This window comes from Xyrauchen texanus, chromosome 5, assembly GCF_025860055.1.
Source record: "Xyrauchen texanus isolate HMW12.3.18 chromosome 5, RBS_HiC_50CHRs, whole genome shotgun sequence".
NCBI classification, from domain to species: domain Eukaryota; kingdom Metazoa; phylum Chordata; class Actinopteri; order Cypriniformes; family Catostomidae; genus Xyrauchen; species Xyrauchen texanus.
The window spans coordinates 28,209,706-28,216,312 of record NC_068280.1 but is presented as its reverse complement, the minus strand read 5'-3'; the positions used below and the strand labels follow the sequence as shown (position 1 = coordinate 28,216,312).

Here is a 6,607-nt window from a genome sequence, read left to right as displayed (position 1 = left end):
TGCTTTTGAGCATCCCTTCAGTCAGGACCGAGGCGGGTCTGAGGCTTGCTCGTCAAGCGCAGAACCCACACTCAGGTCGTCCAGGAGGTCAGCCTGGTACGCCTGTAAAACAGCATAGTGTGCAGAGCAGCACCAGCCTGACCTGCTGCTTGATAAGCCCTTCCCACTAAAGTGGAGGTTGTCCTACAAGGCTTTGAGGGGAGAGAGGGCTTCTTAAGTGACGATGCCGAGCCCGGCGAGAGATAGCCCGCAAGCGTCTCTTCGACCGGCGGCATCACTGAATACCCCCATGCCTCAGCACCCATGATAGTATGGTATGTGAACACAGGAAGGAAATATATATATAATTTTTTATTTTTTTAGGGGTTCTCTGTTATGTATGAACTTCTCTTGTTTTACCGGTGCCCCTTTGTTTTCCAGCATCCACCTGCCATCATCACTGCCATTTTGTTCATTGTTCTCACCTGTGAGTGATGACTGAATAAGACACAGGTGAGAACAATGACAGAAAACACAAACGCTAACAAGAAGACTGTGGAGCTACAAAAGGGACAAAAGTGAAAACTATGGAATAACAAAAGGGACAAAAATGGAAAACAAAGGGGCAATGGTAAAACAAGACAAGGTCATACATATCATTCTCCATGAGCGAAAAAGCTGTTCATGGAGGTTATCAAAGAAGGGAAGGGACCCATGAGGCGTTCCCTTTCTTCGACTGGAAGATAAAATCTATCCCCTAATTTGGAGCGTTTGGGGGTCTCTTTTTCGCGTTGCCAGTCCAATCTGGCAACCGCATGAGTAACAACATCGAGCAATTCCTCCGTAGATTTTCTATCGCGGACGGAAAGCTCGGAGGTGGGAAGAGAATCGCGATCCACCTCATGATCCGAAGAAGCGTCGGAACGCGCTTCGAGATCATGTGAAGGACCAGCTGGGTTTGGGGAGAAAGTAAGAGAAAGGGAACAACCCGTCTCTTGCTCCTCAGCCAAATCCATGCAAGAGCCCCAGGAACGATCTTTTTTTTTTCGTGAGTGCTGACTCCCGAAAGCAAGCGAGGCGAGCACGATGCACTCTGCCTGTTAAAGCAAATCACAGTGCTCGCACCCGCCCTGCTGCAATGCGAGAAGAGGGGAACACACACCGTTTGTGGCTTTCAGTCTTTCTCTCTTTTTTTCTTTCTTTTTTAGAAATATATATATATAATATTTTCGAAACAGAAGAGAAAAGAGAACAACGTTCACTGCACACTGCCTAACTGATTCTAACTCCTAACAGAGGAAAGAAAGTTTTGACAGGGTTTGTGAAACACACAGAAACAGAATCGCTCTGAAAAAAGAGTTTCTGACGACACCTGGTGACGTATCCATTTATAGCCTGGCCGCAGGTGCATCTAATGATTACATCAGCCGAGGCTATAAATTCCGGTCAATGTTCATTGACGTGTTACACACACTATTTCAGCTCGGTTCACAGCTAGAGTTGTTCCCCGTAGCGCTTAGCAGCGCAGCATCAAAGTGAAGCTTTTTGTAAAGGGAACACATTTTTGTTTTTGGTCATTTTAAAGAAAAGCATACAAGGGGAATGTAAACTTTGTGCACAGCTTTACAGTATTTTTAGTCAGTACTGTTCAAAAGTCTTAAAACATTAGGTGCTTCACAAAAACATTTGTCTTAAGACAAGTTATTTTATTCTGCTTAGAGTTTTAATTGGAAATATAAATGTTATATTTATAATGCATTGAATATAATCATGCATTGAATTACAGAAATAGTTCACCCAAAAATTACAATCTTTATTAATTCTCTCATTATTTCCTCACCCTTATGTCATCTCAAACTCCCATGACTTTCTTCCACAGAATTCAAACAAAGATATTTTAATGGAAATATGACATCTGTGAAGCGATCCAATCAGTTTTGTGTGAGAACAGACCAAACTGTAACTCCTTTTTCGCTATCTATCTTGACATTAGTAGTCTCCTATCCAATCATGATTTCAAGCTCAATTACACTTCATAGTGCTTAATGCATGCCAGAATGCTAGATGGGGCCAAGAAGTGTAATCAAACTTGAAATCTTGGAGACCTGAGTATGAAATCTAGGGCTAGGAGATTTCTTATGTCAAGATTTATATTGAAAAAGGAGAGTAAAAATTTTTGAATTAAATTTTCTAATAAAAAATATTAGTCTTACACATAACCTTTTTGCCACCTTTATGCCTTGCATTTTAATAAACCGATTATATCTCTAAAATATTTTATTTGTGCTCCATGGAAAAGTCGTACAAGTTTGAGACCACTTAAGGGTGAGTAAATGAAGAGTAAATTATAATTATTGGATGAACTATTCCTTTAAAACCATACTGAATGACTTTATGCTGTCAGAGCCTTTTTATATGAAAATGTCATGTATCTCTGTAAGATATCATTCTCTTCTAAATAATTTTTAGGAGCGAAGGAAGACACCCTCCCTCCTCATGGACTGCACCAGATTTGCCAGTTCTTGCTCCAAGGCACTTGCAAGTTCCCGGACATTTCTGGGGGGAATGGCCCTAGCCCTCACCCTCTGATCCAACAGGACATATTGAGAGGGATTGAGATCTAGGCTCTTCGCTAGCCATGGCAGAACACTGACATTCCTGTCTTCTAGGAAATCATGCACAGAACGAGCAGTATGGCTGGTGGCATTGCCATGCTGGAGGATCATGTCAGGATGAGTCTGCAGGAAGGATACCACATGAGGGAGGAGGATGTCTTCCCTGTAACGCACAGTGTAGAGATTGCCTGCAATGACAGCAAGCTCAGCCCGATGATGCTGTGACACACCGCCCCAGACCATGATGGACCCTCCACCTCCAAATCGATCCTGCTCCAGAGTACAGGCCTCAGTGTAACACTCATTCCTTTGATGATAAACACGAGTCCGACCATCACCCCTGGTGAGGCAAAACCATGACTCATCAGTGAAGAGCACTTTTTGCTAGTCCTGTCTGGTCCAGCAAAGGTGGGTTTGTGCCCACAGGTGACGTTGGTGCCAGTGACCCAGATAGCACGGCTTCTTTTTGCCGCCGTCCCCAAGCTGTCAGCTATAGGTGCGTCCCACTGGCGGGGATGAAGCGTTTGCCGCCGAATTCGTCACTCCCATTTCTTGCGAGATGCCGGCAATCGACCGCGGCCGGCCGGCGGCAATCGACCACGGCCGGCCGGCGGCAAGCCGCTTTGAAATAGCCTACAAGGACAGCTTAGACTCTCAAAATCAACCAGCCATGTTGGCTATTATTATTTTTTGCTCCAAAGCCATTAGGGTTTATAACAGATTCTTGACTCTTGATTCCATGATAAGGTAAGGTTTAGGAAATGACATTTAAATTACTTTGAAACTCTGAAGCGATTATACAGTAATATATGTAAAATATATTGAATTATTTATGCACAGGTGAAAATTGTTTACATTTCTTTGATTGATGCACATTGAGACATGCAATAAACCAAAAATAATTCCTTTTTGTAAAACTTACTTGGCAATAAATATCTTTCTGATTCTGATTAGGTTTTAAAATAGATATTTAATACAGGGTATGAACAATTTAGCAGAATAAATTGATGAAGTTAGACTTTTCACCAATGCCTGTATCAGTGAACAGTGAAAGACATCTGCAACATGGCCAAAATATCGGGTATACTTTAATTATTTTTTATTAATTTGCAACCATGGTGATATCTATCATAAACATGAAAATCCCTGTTTTGACGTGAAGGATAAACTCAATGAAAAAACGAAATTATCCTCTGGTTTCACAGTTGCAGAGAAATTTCGTTTATGTCTACATTTTTTCCAACCTCGATTTTTTTTTTTGTTATTTTACCTTTTACAGGTTTTGCAATTATGACCAGTACAAATGTTTAAGAAAGTGTTAAAGTCCCTGTAAAGGCAATAAAAAAAATCTAAACGCATTATAAATGTTAAAAATGTATTGCTAAAACACATGACAAAGACTGAACTGTGAAGTTCCGCTGTCGCCATATCTGTTTCCGGTTTACTTGCGCGTCGCCCAAAATGTCTTTTTACTCGATGTCTCCAGAATCTTCTGAAAATACGCTTCAGCGATGTTCATCGCATTGTTGATGCCTGGTCCCCTGCTCCGACAAGCAAGAGGGACAAGGGCTTTAAACTCTACATATCGAGTTATCTGCACAACTACAAGGGTAAGTATTTTAATCTAATGTGGTGTGCTGGCAGATAGCGGCTAAGCTAGTTCAGCCACGTGTTCATTTTTAATGTAACGTTAGTATAGAAGCTTGTTTTTTCTTAGTTTTAAAGCAGACTGTTTGTTAATTTTTGTGATAATTGTGATATCAATTATATTAACTTGGTCTCCTCTCAGTTTCTAATAAAGAGCAGGACACCGGTGAAGTCACTGTCAGGGCATTGTGTTACAGGTCCATGACAAAATCAGAATCAGAATCAGCTTTATTGCCAAGTATGCTTACACATACAAGGAATTTGTCTAGGTGACAGGAGCTACCAGTCAACAACAATACAAACAATACCAAAAAAAAGCAGCAAGACATAGGTAATTAAAAACAAAAAAGAACACAAAATAAATAATTGTACATATACGTACATACACTCACCTTCATACATACCCACATACACACACGTAGTGCAAATCTAATACAATCTGTATATAAAGAACAAAAAACAGTATATTATGTACAGAGCAATGTAAGTAAAAGCAGATAAACCTTACAGTTTGAGTGTATGGTGAAGCTAGAATTAATAAGGCCGCAGTTATAGGCTTGTTACTTTAATAGCCCGATGTTCCTGGGGACTCGGCTAAGGTTATTCATGTTTAATGTAACTCAAATCAAATGAAAACAGTTATTGTAGGCAGGTAAGTTTCCCTAGCTGGTCCCCTCTGTGTAAATGCGTTCTTATTCAAGTTTTCAACTCAGTCATTCGTTTAAGATGCAATCTTGTGTTATAAGTATTAGGCTATCATGATTATACAGTGAGCAAGCTATATAAATAAGTATTTAATATAATAAAAGTGTAGAGCAACAACCGAGGTTGTAAGGTAAAGGCTGAATATTGTAGATTTATTACAATATGTTGCATGTTTGAATTAAAATACCTGTGGATATGCAACTTCCCACTAATGAAAGTTTTATTCAAAAGGAGCACACACTCTACAAAGGCCTGACTGGAGATTTGCCTGATCTATCCATCCTTCAGGTGAGTAGGGATATAACAATAGCACATTTCACTGTACAGTATGATATATCAACCAAAATCTGTATACCAATATTTCATTTTCTTTTTCCTCCCCTTTTACAAACAAATATTCTGCTTCAAAGAAAAAAAATGAAATTGATGTTATCATAAGGGTTCTTCATTATGAACTTGTATGCCATGCATAACATACTGTGGATAGAATTTACAGGGAAAGTTACTGGTATGATAATTGTGGTTATATTATATTACTATTATATTTAGTGTATTGCTAATCAATATATTGTTACTTCCCAGATGACAGCGGCTCGCTTCAAGAGCAGGTGAAGCAAGTTGGGACAATGTTGAAGACATTTGCTCGCACTGGGTAATCAGGTACAACTTGCAAACAACACCTGTGGTTGTTGGTTTAATTCCCACTGGGGCCACCTGTACATGTAGTAAACCTAGATATAAATGTCATAGTTTAGTAGTTGAAGGACCAGGACTGACTACTTTATTCTTTTATTCTGGGAACCCCTGTAGGTGCAGAACAAACCCTAATGCTGCGACGTCTTGGAATTTGGCGATGTTGTGTGTAGCATGGACGACAAAATGCTATGCTGCAACGTTTCAGTGCCAATGTGTCTGTTGGAGAGTTATCCCTGCCAGGGGATCTGTTACTCCCCCCTAGACACCCAGGAAGATTTGGCGTTGCTTGACAACAGTTTGAGGCAGGATAAAGAGCTCCAGCAACGATTTGTAAGTGTGCCGATTTCGTTTATAACGGTATAGGGTAATCTAAAAAGTAGAATTAAGATCGTACACTGCATATTCTACAGTCTGAATCCACAGCCTGTCACATTTTAAATTTATGAGAAGCTTCAGAGAAATGTAATTTGTAACATGTTTTTTTTGTATTTTCAGCTTCGGTTTTTGGCAATCAAATGTGGGAGGGACCTAAAGACAACCGTGTGGCTGAATGCTTCAGAGTATCTTCTCTAATCACCTTTCCATCAATACAACCTGGACTGGTGTAGGGGATAAAGCATGTTTTAGAGACATGTTCCTGAAGACCATTGTTCAAAGTAAGTTGGATATTTTTTTATATTTAAGTAGATGTGTATGACCTTATGCCATTCAAATGAAATGACAGATCTTTATTTTCTACAGGAGCCATCCGGAAGAACCCGGCAACACAGGATGCCACTGATGAGGCGATCCAGGTTAACGTTACCTGAAAGGAGCATCTGAACATGAAGGTGGAAAAGGCGCCGCGACAGCTGAGAGGGACCCACAGCCGACCCCTTAAACCTAGGCTGACTACTGACACCCCAGCATCACTGACAACTGGAACCCTTTCTTTATCCTGCAGTCAGTAACATCAAGACCCCTAA

At 40.4% G+C, this 6,607-nt stretch overlaps 1 long non-coding RNA gene across 2 annotated transcripts; it reads left to right on the top strand.

Annotated features, from left to right (window-relative positions):
* Positions 1-4,783: 4,783 nt before the first annotated feature.
* On the top strand, positions 4,784-6,189 carry LOC127643934 (uncharacterized). 2 transcript variants are annotated; one of them, XR_007970605.1, is made up of 4 exons: positions 5,198-5,234; positions 5,529-5,606; positions 5,757-5,972; positions 6,138-6,189. It is a non-coding gene; the product is annotated as an uncharacterized LOC127643934 (long non-coding RNA). The 2 variants fall into 2 exon arrangements; XR_007970604.1 differs by having other exon boundaries at positions 4,784-5,606.
* The last annotated feature ends 418 nt before the right edge of the window (positions 6,190-6,607 follow it).